This window comes from Typopeltis vanoorti, chromosome 15 (assembly GCF_054136105.1).
Source record: "Typopeltis vanoorti isolate ZY-2024b chromosome 15, IOZ_Tvanoo_1.0, whole genome shotgun sequence".
NCBI lineage: Eukaryota > Metazoa > Arthropoda > Arachnida > Uropygi > Thelyphonidae > Typopeltis > Typopeltis vanoorti.
The window spans coordinates 77,568,056-77,582,331 of record NC_143563.1 but is presented as its reverse complement, the minus strand read 5'-3'; positions in this window follow the sequence as shown (position 1 = coordinate 77,582,331).

Sequence of the window (14,276 nt, the reverse complement as noted above, 5' to 3'; positions counted from 1 at the left end):
AAATTGAATTTCGTATTGAAAAAAAAAATGTCTAAGAAAGATTTAAAAACGAATCGAGAGGTGAGCTACAGACTCAAGCACACAAATATTATGCAAGAAAAAAATGAAAGAATTTGAAAGGACGGCCTAAATCTATAGTTTGTGCTCTTAGAGAATAAAGAGAAAAATAATATAAGAAAGCAAAGTACTCTATAAAACTAGCTAAACAAAATCATGGAAAGACTTTGGTAAAAACATAGAAAACAAATATCAGAAGGTGGCAAAATGTTCTGGAGGTTATTGAAAACAAAAACTCAGGAATGGAAGAAATATCATACGGTAAAAGGAATCAGGGATGATAAAGGTGACTTTAAAAGTGAAGATAAAGATATTCTTGATGTCTGGAACGATTACATTGAAAGATTGCTAAATGAAACAAGCAGTGATAGCACAGTGGTAAAAAAAAACACTCAATAGGAATCAGTACTTGAAGTAGAAAAGGCCATCAAAAAACTTAAATGTGAAAAGGGAACTGAATTAGATGATATTCGACCAGAAATGCTCAAATATTATTATTATTATACGGGCACCTCCATGGAGTCCGAAGACTCATCGCTGAGAACCCAATCTATCCACACAAACTATCATTCCTCTCTTTGAATCCATTAACAGAAAAAACACTCAACTGATTCTGGCAACCCATTCACCACTCTATAAGCAAAAAATCTAGTCCTCACATCCCTACTGATCACACCTTTATTCAACTTCCAGAGATGACCCCTTGTTCTGGTCCCTCTAACCAGGTGCTAAAACATTTCCCCTGCATCAATCCTATAAAAACCCTTAAAGCAACTTAAATGTTTCCATCACATCCCCTCTTTTTCTCCTATCAACCAACTTCTGCAATCCACACACCTTCAATCTATCCTCATAGGGCACATTCTACAGGCCACTCACTATCTTGGTCGCTTGCCTGAGCAATGCTGTAGCCAATGAAGTTCTAACTGAGGCTCGGCTATTGCTGTTACCCTCCTGCCATGATCAGAGCTTTAATTAATAGCTCAATAACACCCCTACACTGTCCTCTACAGATAACGGGGAATATGAAAAGCATTCTTGCTTCGCCCCTTTAAGCCAGTCCTTATAAGGATAAGGTCGCTTGCCTCTGAATCTTATCCACCGCATCCTCATCCCCATGAAACTTAGGAGACCAGATCTGAGCACAGTAATCCAGGTGGTGATGTAAACAGGAATAACAAATAACTTCTTCATCTCTATATGTTAATGCATTCTTCAATAGCCAAGTAATCTTATGGGCTATCTTAGCAACATGTCCTCTACACTTTAACTCTGTCTACCACCACCCCTAATTCTCTGGCTTCTTCTATTTCTTGGAGTACAGTGCCATCAATGTGATAAACAGTTGTAATCTGTTTATCCCAAAATGCATACCTCACATTAAACTGAAACCCATTATCTTTTGCCCATACTGACAGCCTATTTAAATCATTCGGCAAACTCATTTCTATAACTATTACTCTACCTAATTTCGCATCATCAGCAAACAACTGAATATTTCCTATATCATTTATGTACAAATTAAACACCAATGGATCCTGCACTGAACCTTGCGGCACACCACTAGTCAACTGTTTTCACATCGATTCAGCCCCTCCATATACCACTTTTTGATATTTGTCCGGCAGCCACCCTCTTGTCCATTTAGCTAGTGTCGTATCCATCCTCATTTGTTCGAATTTGCGTAACAGTGATCCATGTGGTATTCTGTCAAATGCCTTTGCAAAATCACTGTGAAGCCATTTCCTTTATCCAAGTTAGCTGTTACTCTATTATTATAAAAAGTTAGTAAATTTCTAAGGCATGACCGACCCTTCACAAAGCCATGTTGACGCTTATACAGTATCATAGTTTTATCTACTCATTCTTGAATTCTCTTTTTTTTTTTTTACCTCTTCTTATATAGAAGTAAGAAAGTTTTGCAGTGGCTGCACTGCATAGTTCAGAAGGCCTGGACAGAGGGACGAATTCCAGATGATTGGAATAGAGCTCTCATAATACCCATATATAAAAAGGGAAATAAAACTGAATGTGAGAATTAAAGGGATTTCCCTACTGAGTCGGGGTAAGATTTTTGCAAGTATACTTGAGAAACGACTAAAAAATTGTAGTAGAGAAACTTCGAGAAGAACAAGCCGGATTCAGGCCAAATAGAGGTTGTCAGGATCAGATTTTCACTTAAGATTTGTAATTAAGTTTTGTAGATCTGGAAAAAAAAAGGCATACGACAAGGCGTCAAGAGAATTGCCATTTATAAACGCCACAGCTTTAAGTCGTAAATTGGACATTATACCGAGTAATACGTACGTAGTTTATTTGAGCTGCAAGTCAGTAGTTAGAATTGAAGGAGATGCAGGAAGATGGTTTGATGTTAAATCAAGTTAGATGTTCTGTGTGCAAGCAGTGTGAATGAATTCAAGAACAAGTATGTGGCCTCCCTGGAGGTCTCTCTTAATAATAATATGAAGGAAAGCGGCATTAAATCTGATATTAAAATTGGAGAAGTTGATTTCGGCTCTTTACTTTTACGCAAATCATGTGATAACACTTAAATAAATCCAGTAGAGGTATGCAGGATTTCCTGACTAGATTGAATAGCTACTGTAAATAAATATACATTTTACCATGTAGGCATTCAGAACCGAAATTCTACGGAATGGGTTGGTTACTCCTTATTCCCGGAAGTGTCCTATGTCTGCAGAAGCGTGTGTTCACGAGCTGGGGGACGAAAAACCCGAGTTTCTGGGTGGGAAAAAAAAAAAAAATATTTCGTATGAGACCGGTAACTCGAAAGAGACCAGATAAAAGTTGCTCACGTCACTGACAGGAATCGAACCCAGTTCTTTCCGACCAAAGGGCTTCGTCTACTAACGAAGAATACGATACCGCCATCGGAGGCTCTGATGGCGGTATCGTATTAAAAATTAGGATATTAGAAAAGAATTGATATTGTTAGCATTCAGAAATGTGCTAATAAAGCTCAGCTGGTATGACAACTTAAACGGGGAGAGGAATAGCAAAAACAAGATCTAGGTGGATTAATGCAGTAAGAAGTGCTTTAGAATTTGGGAGAAAAAATGTCGGCAGAAAGTTCATAATCACGTAACTTTTCATGTCGTACTCGAACGTGCTGGAACATTATGTTCAACGGTCAGAAATAGATCTAAACAGTTATTCATTTTTTCCTCATGGCATAAAATATTTATAATTTTGAAGAAAAAAAAAGATGTCGGAAGCTAATCACCAATATTAAAATAAATTTCAATGTAATTTAATTAATCGAAAGTATTTCGATATATTTCTAATTAATACCATTTTTTTTTATTTAAAAAGTTAATAATTAGAAGATAGTTTTAAAAATAAATAGAATTCGTTTCGTTTCATACGCAATCATATATGTTATATCGGTAAATATAGCATTATATGGTTGCATTAAAACATTAAGATTTCTTATTTATCTTGGTATTAATACTTTTAATCCCAAACATACGATGGTGTAATAAGAGAAAAGGTACCGAAATAGTACAGAGAACAATAGTTAGAATGATAGGGGAGGGGGGGGAATAACACTATATTGTGGAGAAAACTTAAACTGAAATGAGAGAATATTCTTTAACTTCGGCGATGATAAATTGAACACTGCGTAATGCACATGTCTGGTTTCCAGCTAGTTTATCTGCAGTATTTTGTAATTCAGCCCCTAAGTTCGCCTCCTGACATGCACCCACCCACCCATCATAATGGGAATGTTAAACAGCGCGTGCATTTTATCGTCGGTCCGCAGTAAATTCGTTAAGTCGAAGAAGCTCGCGAGGCCCCTAGTTTACTTCTAAAATGAGCTACTCGATAAGCTTCCGTCTATCTGTAAGCAGCGGGCCTGCCGATGGTAGTGGTGGTGGTGGGGGGAAGATATCGACCGCAGGGGATGAAAGCCAGGAAGCTGGTAGTACAGTAAACGCACAAGATATTTCTGAACGTATGAAGATGATGGGCTGTTTAAGACGATACGGACGTTAAGTTAGGCCATGAGGACGATTCCATGATAGGTTGTGTTGGCGCCCTCTGGTGTCCATATGAGGTACTAGTAAATGAATAAGGGAAATTATGTGTTAAGAAACGAGTAAAAAATCTCGACCTTTATGTAGATCAATATTACTGTGTTTAGCTTCCCCTCACGTTTATTTACCTCATTCATTCACTCCATCCGACCAGTATTTATTCGCTTTATTGAAGCGCCGTTGTGATGATATAAAAGTTTAAATTACGGAGTTTATAATGCACAAAACTGTCTTTCTGCTCACTGTAGACTGAGCAATACTCACAAAACAAGCGTCATTTGCTTGAACGCAACCAAAAAGAAAAAAGATTTTAATTTCCCAGGCTTTCTCCATCTTGCGTGGCACACCGCAAGGAAAAAAGGGGAGCTGGAGACCGTGAAATCAGGAAGATACCGAAGCGTTAGTCCTTGGATAAGTGTAATGAAGTACACCCAGCGGGTGTGCGCTGTTAGGCTACCAACCGTAACAAACAGCGTTCAATAATTTGGCTACTACGAACGTTTAAACGCAGTCAGACTTTGTACACAGTTCGAATTGGAGAACTGACTGAACATACATTCTCTGAGAAATATATATCGTTTAAATATTTCTTAATTAAAAGGTGAAAATACACTCCTTGAATTCCAGTTCATAGGGACCCACTGTCATTTAAATATATTGCTTAAGTGAATTCCTGCTTTACTAAATGGTCTTAGAAATGTTTAAAACAGTTACGTTTCACTGGCACTTTCACACACAATTCTATTTCTTCTATGATGGGTGGTATTGACGCTCTCTAGTGTCCGCATGAGGTACTAGTAAATGAATAAGGAAATTATGTGTCAGTCTACGGAAAAAAAAAAAATAATAAAAATAAAAATAAATAAATAAAATAATAATAAAAACAAAACAAAACTATGGTCGTTGCTCATTTTTGTTGTTGTTCCATACAGATTTTTAAATTAGTAGTTCGGTTATTTAAAATAAAAATCTAGCAGCACTAGATTTTTATTTTAATAGTAGCACTTATACCAGCATTTTTAACTGTTATTCGGTACTTTCGCATCAATAGCAGCTCAAAAATAGTCGCGCCAGTAAAACCGGTACTACTTTCTTGTAGTACTTAGTGTTGCGAATGAATACTACAAGAAGGGTCCGCGCGGTTAGTCTAGTGGCTGTGCTCTTCGCAATCATATGCCTGGGGAAGGAGTGTCCTAGGTTCGATTCCCGTCGACGACGCGAAGAGTTTAAGGATCTTCCTCAGCCACAGTCGGTCTTAGGCGTGGACATAAGGGTTTTTTCCCGCAGTTATCTGGGGTTTTTCATCCCCCAAGCAGGCAAACCGGTCCGGTGAACACACACACACATACGGATTACAGTCAGGAATACTGACCCAGCCATAGGTCTGATTGATTTGTCAGCTGTTCCGGAGCCCGGATAAAATTTGGGGGGGGGGGGACTGAGATGGTGCCGTACCTTCCAGTAAAGGGGACTCACGGCCGCGTATGTTTTTCATCCCGCGATACGATTATTATTATTACTACAAGAAGATCTCGACATTTCGCTAACAATTATCAACTTCTTTTATCCTGACATTGAAATGAGCATGTTTTTAAATCTTAAAATTATTATCCCTGTCATTATTTTGTTTATTCATTCGCAGGCTTCATAATTCAAATATTGTTGCTTTGTAAGAGCTAATCAATCACTCAAAATCTCTTTTGAGAAAAGAGTGCCGAAGTAACTTACGTGTGCAAATTTCCAGGCGCACCAACCTGTCATAAAGTAATTATTAGCACGTGATTAATAGTTCTATGATCCGAAAACCCTATATTTTCATGCTAACTCATCAGGATTTAAAAAAAAAAGAAAAAAACTTACGCGTGATTTGAGATAGTCTAAAGGAGAAAAAAAAAACGATTACAAGCTTCGATTTCCAAACTTGCATCTCTCATCGATGATGTATTTTATCTAATAGTTATACTAAAAGGTGTTTAAAATAATTGTTCAATTTTAGAAAGTATTTGAAATATTTAAATTTTAAAAAATTAAAAATTCTAACTAAAATATAAGTTGCATTATTTTTATATTATATTTTTCAAGCTCTTCTACCGAAACTAAGATTAACTTTAGGCTATACCACTGACATTCATGGTCATAAGCTCAGGATATCGATGGCCTTAGATCAACTGACAAAATTCAGCGCAACAATACAAAACAGAATAATATAAATAAGCTTAACTATCATAGTATCCCAATTTATTCGTCGTATTTTCAAACTATTTAAGCATGGAGAAAAGTTCAGACAGTTTACGTCAAGACTTGCTGTCTAGACTGGGAATTAAGCAAGTGAGGCCTCTTTAATCAATGCAAAGTCGACAAAACCCGATGACTCAGCATGTGAACCGAATTCAACAGACCTACTTTCCTTCATGTACGCAGGGTATTCAGTAAAGAAAATTCTGTGTAACCCGTTTGCTTTATTTGAGATCAGTACCTTCAAACACGCTTAGAAGAATTAGAAAAAGATCAAATGCAGTCGTCTGTAAATGCCTGTGTTGGTAATGAGGGTACAAACACAAAGTCAAGACGGTGAAACTTTTTTTTTTTTTTATTTAAATACCGAATGTCGGGTTTCAAAGTGTTTTTAGAGTACTCGCGTAGTATGAATAACAATGGCTGTGTAGCTGGCTGATGTCTTTAGATCTCTGTTTCTTTTTTTGTATTTCTTTTAACATTTGAGCTAAGAAACCAGCCATTTTTTTTTTAAAAGTGATGGCATTATTATAGCTTAACAAGTTTGAACCCTTCGACTTTGGATTGCTTTAGTACTGCACCATTTCAGACTACTTCGAAGGGCCATAGCTTCAATGAAATATTAAATAATAATAAGGTCTTTTTTATATTGCGTGCTTTAAATAATGAAAATACCAAGGCAACTCGCAGTGCAGGTGGAACAGACTCCGTAAGATGGGTTCAGAAACACAATTTTTTTTTTTTTTAAACTGTGTAACGTAGTTTTATTAGAAGAATTTAAATACATTGTTGTACTATTCGAATGCATTTTATAAAAACAAAATCAAACTGAACATCAGACAAAGAGAACACGATAGTGTCCTTCACGAGTTGATGTTATTTTCAAGACCTAGTAACCTTTATGATCTTCAAAAAATATGCATGATGAACATTAGTATATAACTTATACATTCCTACTTTTTAAGGAAAATATACTCAAAATGGGATTAGATTTGGAAACATGTCCAAAGCAAAAGGCTTCGAGATCAACCAGAATGCATTGATAGCTAGTAACAGCCGGTCGAGGCAGCATTCTAGCATGAGTATTGTTCTGATGGACATAACCCAATAAACACACCTGGAGATTGCTTGGAGCCGGGGATTGCCTACCTGGTGACCCCCCCGGGAAGTTATTTTGTGAATAATTGGTCCAGAATACCTTCCATGGTTTAATGGAATCAACGCCAAGATGGTGTTGAGCGGTTATCTCTGCTAATGGAGGACCCCAAACGCTACTAAGTAGGTGGTAATAATGTTTCAGCTCATAAATGTACCTCAGAAAAGTGATTACAGTAGACAAGTCACAGGGAAACCATTTTCCATCAGATTACACAGAAGTCGCCAAGTGCTTAAAATATTAAGCGCATAAAAGTGACAATTTTTTTTCCCACTCATCGTATCGATAACTCACTAAGCAAAAACATCATGAAAAACAACACCAGGAAGCTGAGTGAATGAGTTTTACAAGTTAAAAAAATCTTAACGAAGATTACTCTCCGTATAGGGGTCAACAGAAGTCGATGTTGTGAAAATATTGCTCAGTTGTTTACAATTACATTAAGGCAGCAAAATCCACGAGGTAGATGTATTACAAAAGAAAAAAAAATCGAGTTTCTAGAAGGAAGACATTTTCCATCTTCAAACTTCTTATGGTACCATCTTGGCGAACAAACTACTGCGTTGATCTGAGCATTTATACGCTGCTCTTTCCTGTCCACGTCTTGATGTCAAACCAAGATATTCTTTTTCTTCCTACCAAAATGGTTTGTAGAAGCTGATAATTGCCGTTTCTCATGATGTGGCCAAGATGAGATGTTTTTCGTTTCTTTATTTGTATGAGATCTTGGCTTTGCCATGGATTTTAAGACCTCTTCATTGGTTTTTTTTTCTGTCCATGATATCTTTAGCATTCGTCTATATAGCCACATCTCAAAGGCTTCAATTTTGTTGATGGTTGCGACCTTCGATGCCTTTTCAAAGATTACCTCTGAGTATATGTTGAACAAGTGATGAGAGCACGCATCCTTGTCTCACTCCTCTTTTGATGTTAACATCGCTGGTGGTAATGTTGTTTAATTGAATGGAAGCTGACAGATTCCAATCAAGATTTCTTATTATTCTTATCTTTTACCTTGTCGAAAGCTTTTTCAAAATCTATGAAGCCCAAAAACAGTTTGTTTTTCGATGCATTTTTGTATCAATATTTGGACACAGAAAAGGGTCTGTCTAGTACCAAAACCATTCCGAAAGCCAAACTGATTTTCACTCAGAGTTTCTTCACTTTTTCTATAGATGCAATTATGAATTACTTTCAAAAAAATTTTTTTTAATGCTTGGCTCATGAGACCAATAAGTCGGAAGTCGCCACAAGATTTCGCTTTGGGTTTCTTTGGGATAGTGATAAATGTAGATTTGAGCCAATCTTGTGGAAATTCGCCACTTTCATATATTTTATTGAACCAGTTTTTCAAGAAGGTTGATATTATCTGGTTCTAAAACCAGATAATCAAAACGTTTAGATTAAAATTGAAATTTGTTATTATTAAAATTGAGATTTGAATTATTTATTTATTTTATTTCAATATTTTTTCAGTATAAAAGTGTTTTTTTTATTGTTCAAATTTATCTGTTATTACCTTTTAATAACTGCCCATACTAAAGTTTAATAAAGAATACACTGTAGAACTCAATTGATCCGTATTATTTCGTTATATAATAAAAGAAAAACAATCATAAAGTTATGCATTACCGGGGGGAGGGGGAATGACGTGAAAGCTAGCTTTTACGCTTTGCTTTTACTTCTAGCTATTTTAGCTTAACTTTCTACTGTAAAACTAAACCTGTGCGATTCTGTTATATAAATAAATAACATACACAAATTATTATATCCTATTAATAGTTTTATTTTTACAAATAAAGAATCACTGATTTAATTTACAACTCTCACTCAATACACCTTAAATCATTTTTCATAATTTCCTATATATATTTACATGTAAACACTGGTATTACGATTTAATATATGTAGGAAATCATGAAAAATGATTTTAGTTTATTGAGTGAAAGTTGCAAATTAAATCAGCGATTCTTTATTTGTAAAAATAAAACTATTAATAAGATATAATAAAATAATTTGTGTATGTTATTTATTTACATAACAGAATCGCACAGGTTTAGTTTTACAGTGGAAAGTAAAGCTAAAAATAAAGCAAAGCGTAAAAGCTAGCTTTCACGTCATTCCCCCCCCCCCCTAAGGATAACTTAACTCTCCCCTTATGGTAGCCGAGATAAGAATAGCTCCACTGTAGACCATGCATACTATACGAGGCAACTAAAATGGGTACTTACGGAGGGTAATGGATGGCAATGCTGAAGTTTTAACCGAGACTCGGCTATTGCTGTCACCCTCCTGTCATGATCAGAGCTTATATAGCTCAATAATAATATCCCATTCATAGATTTTCTCAATCAGATGACGGAATAAAGAGTCAAGGACTCTTTATTCCGGAGGGTAATGGATGGCAATGCTGAAGTTTTAACCGAGACTCGGCTATTGCTGTCACCCTCCTGTCATGATCAGAGCTTATATAGCTCAATAATAATATCCCATTCATAGATTTTCTCAATCAGATGACGGAATAAAGAGTCAAGGACTCAGTCCATCTACCCCCCCCCCCCAAAAAAAGTTAACTCTTCCCGTGTGGTGGTCGGATAAGAATAGCTTCACTGTAGCCCATGCATGTCGTATGAGGCGACTAAACTGGGACGCAGAGTTTCAAGGGTTTCGCTCTCTTAGGTTTCTTCCCGAATTTTGCTCCCGGTGAGGGGGGGGGCATATTTCGGGTGGTTTGCCCTGAGAGAGCATTTTGAGTCTCTGGAGAGGGTGTTCTCTGGCGTGGCCCGTGAGGGCCTTATCGATGGATGCTTTCCCTGGAATATGAACGGTTCTGCTCAGTGGTGGTGGTGGTGAGAGGGGGGGAAGGCCGTCACCGAGTGGAACCAACGTTGAGTTGGATGATCTTTCAGACCGGGGAAGATCGTCTTAATTTTTAGAGAGGGTTTTACATACCAGCCCATGCATGTTGTACGAGGCGACTAAATGGTTACCCTTGGAGGGTAATGGATGGCAATGCTGTAGCCAAAGAAGTTCTAACTGTGGCTCGGATATTGCTGTTACCCTCCTGCCATGATCAGAGCGTTAATAGCTCAATAACACCTTATCCCTACACTGCCCTCTGTAGAGGACAGTGTAGGGATAAGGTGAAAAGCATTCTTCCTTCCCTCCTTTAAGCCAGTCCTTATAAGGGTGGTATTACGACAAAAAAGGAGAGTATCGTGTTCGCCATTATTAGGTCCAAAAAATTCCGATCTTACAATGTCTATTTTAAAAATTTCTTTTTTGGGTGTGGATAAAAAATGGTGGAATTTCGGTGATACTTCGGAGACGTTGTACTTAGTATTGTCCAAAGAAAGAAAAAATTGCGGATATTCAGGTAAGATAATGAAAAATGAGTAGCATTGATCCAGATGATTTTATTCAGAACTTAGAGGGCAAACTTACTCTAGAACTGCTCAAAAAATTGTTGAAGTTCGAAAAGGAGTGGCCAGGATTTTTGAACCTGTATTCCATGACAGGAGATGACAATGAAGGGGAAGACATGAGACCAGGGGAAGAAAAAATGGGCTCGGTGATTCCCCCCTCACCCACAGACTTCTAAAGAGGTGTATGTACAAAAAACAGAGACCGCAGGGATGACGGTATGGAGAAGGACAACCCCAGTACTGACTCCTCTACCTCTCTCAAGGAGAAGGTGTCCCCCGATTGTCCTACAGGAGAAGAACAAGTGGATGCTTTTCTCTGGAAAAGTGGTACACAAAAATGGTAGCAATCATGACAGAGAAATAGATAACGTACTCATGGGACAATATCATACATTCTCCATCAGCTCGGAGAGAAATTTGAAGGTGGTGCTATGAGGAGTGACAGAAGAGATCAACACTAAGGAGATAGCAGCAGATTCTACTACCAGCAGTAAAGGTCAGCAGAACGTTACGTGCTGAGAAGAGCCCGATGCCACTAGTTCTTGTGGAGATTCAAAATTCCTATAAAAATATATGACCTGACATCGATTTGTGGACTCAAGATCACGCTTGAAAGTGTGATCTTGAGTCCACATCATGATCTTGAGCTCCATCATGTCAGTGCCACAGATGTCAGAAATATGGGCAAACTTAAAGGCTTTGCAAAGCTGACTACAGATGTCTGAAATGTGGTGAGGACCACCCCATAAACACCTGCACCAAACCTAAAACCACCCCGGCCAAATGTGCCAACTGCAGTGGCCCTCATCCGGCCAATTATAGGGGTGCATTCGCTGTCCAAAGAACAAGAGTACAATAAGAAATATACAATACACCTCTCAACCTCGCGTGCAAACAAGATAAAGTAGAATCTCCACAAGCTTAGGCAGAGGTAAAGAGTGGATAACCATTGCCAGTGCAGGACCTATGGTGAGGTGACTCGCCAGATGAAGGCAACACACCAGGACCAAGCACATTCGAACCTGACTGCAATCATTACAGCTTCTCTTGCTACCATGCTTCAGGATTTTAGTAAATCAAACCATCACTAACCTCCACAAAAAGATTCCTTCAAGAAACACGTTCTATTCCACGGCACTCACTAACGAAACCTCCCAAACTCACTCCAAATTGTCGCTTGGAATGCAAACGTCCTAACCAACAATATAGTAGGGATTCGCACAAAGATACAACCCAGACATCATTTTGATAAATGAAACCCACCTAAGAATAGAATGAGTTATCCTCTGATCATAATCCTATTTTGCTTACTCTAGGTAATCAAGAACAACTCCCTCTCACTCCTTCATAAGCCTGGGAAAAATTATTCTAAGTACTTCCTGAACACATTGGCCCTATAGCTAATATAAAATCAAAATAAAATATCAACAAAGCAATAGAAAAATCAAATCAACAAAGCTGTAGCAGCAGTCACCAAAACTACATCTATCCCTAAGCCCAGCCGTCTTCCAGAAGACATCATGAACAAAATTCGAAGAAAAATACAAAGCAAGGAAACGATATCATAACACACGTTCTCCTCAGTACAAAAAAACTCCTAAACAAACTAAACAGTTCATTTAGAGAAGCTCTGAAAAATTACAGAAACCAACAAAAGGACAAGTTATCATCTATAGATCCTGTAGATCAATTCCATCAGGAAATTATTAAAAAGTCTAAGAAAAAAACGTAAATCTCTCACCCTATTCAATCTGATCAGGGTTTAGCGCATACTGATGCTGAAAACGCAGAAGCCATAGCAATTAATATGGAAAAACAGTTCATTCACACACATGAAAACCTAAATATCAGTAATATATATAAAATTCATCGCAAGTCAGACTCGCACTAAAACTCCTACCTCACCAGCAGAAATAACTAACATCATCAAATAATAAAGCTCCAGGTCTTGATGGCATTACAAAGTTATCAAATTATTACCTCGAAAATCCATAGTGCATCTAGTCAAATCATAATCGCAATCCTCAGAATGCAATACTTCCTTCCGTTTTGGAAAATTGCCGACATTGTCCCAATTCATAAGCCGGGCAAAGACCTATATTTACCTCAAAGTTATCGCTCCATCAGCCTGCTATCAAATCTAGGTAAAATTGCGTAGCTAGAGCTTTTGCCGCCTGGGGCGATCCCTGAGTTAGCCGTCCCTCTCGATATATACCAAAAATACTACAAAAAGTCAAAATGACGTATAGGGAAATAAATTAAAACACTATGTTTATTTTTGAAGTAAAACTTTAATTTCAACATTCTAAAATGTATTTAGAATATTGAAATTAAAGTCTATTTCATAGTAATGTAGGTAATTCTTAATCAATTTTATTTAAAAAAACTCCTCTCACAACTAGCAACACTTACAGCAATTGAGGAAAATTCGCAGTAGCATTACAATATTTGGGAATGAGATCTCGAGACTGTATTTTAGAATTAACTGCAAAAGTTCAAAAAGGTTCAAAGTGCCGCCAGGAAGGACCGCTCCCCCCCCCCCCCCCCGCCAGCTACGCCACTGCACAGCACCGTTCAACAAATCCATCGTTTGATCGAATACATCATTACAGGATTCAACTGGAGACAGCATACCGGTGCTGTATCCTCGACATTGCAAAGGCCTTCAACAAAATATTGTTCGCAATCTACATAGAAGAGATCCCACAAAACCCCATGATGTCCTTTATGCAGATGACACAGCAGTACTAGCCAGATCACTCCATCCTTACCTGGTAACCAAAAAACTACAAGATAGCATCTTAAAGCTAAAGAAATGGTTCTCTGACTGGAAACTGCAAGTGAACCCTCAGAAGAGCGTAACTGTGCTCTTCACTAGAAGATTAACATCTCCCAAAGGGAACACATTGTTCTATTTAATATCAAAATTCCATGGCAAATAGAAGCCAAATACCTTGGAATACTATTAGACAAAAGATTTAACTTCAACAACCACATTAGGAACATCCGTGCAAAACAGTATCCAAACTATTGCTCAGCTCTACTCCTTGATCAATAGACACACCAAGTTAAACACAAGGAGTAAACTATTTCTCTATCAGATGGTGATTAGCCTTATAATTACCAATGCCTCCCCCAACTTGGAGCCATACCTCCAACATTAGCACTCAAATTGTAACGTGTGCAGAACAAATGCTTGCGTATGATATTAAATAATCCTTGTTTCGTTAGAAATGACCGGATTCATCGGGATAACACAAATATCCCATATATCTTCTCATTCCTTCGCTCTCTAGCAGAAAAGTTGTTAAAAACGACTAAACACCCTAATCAACTGGTACAATA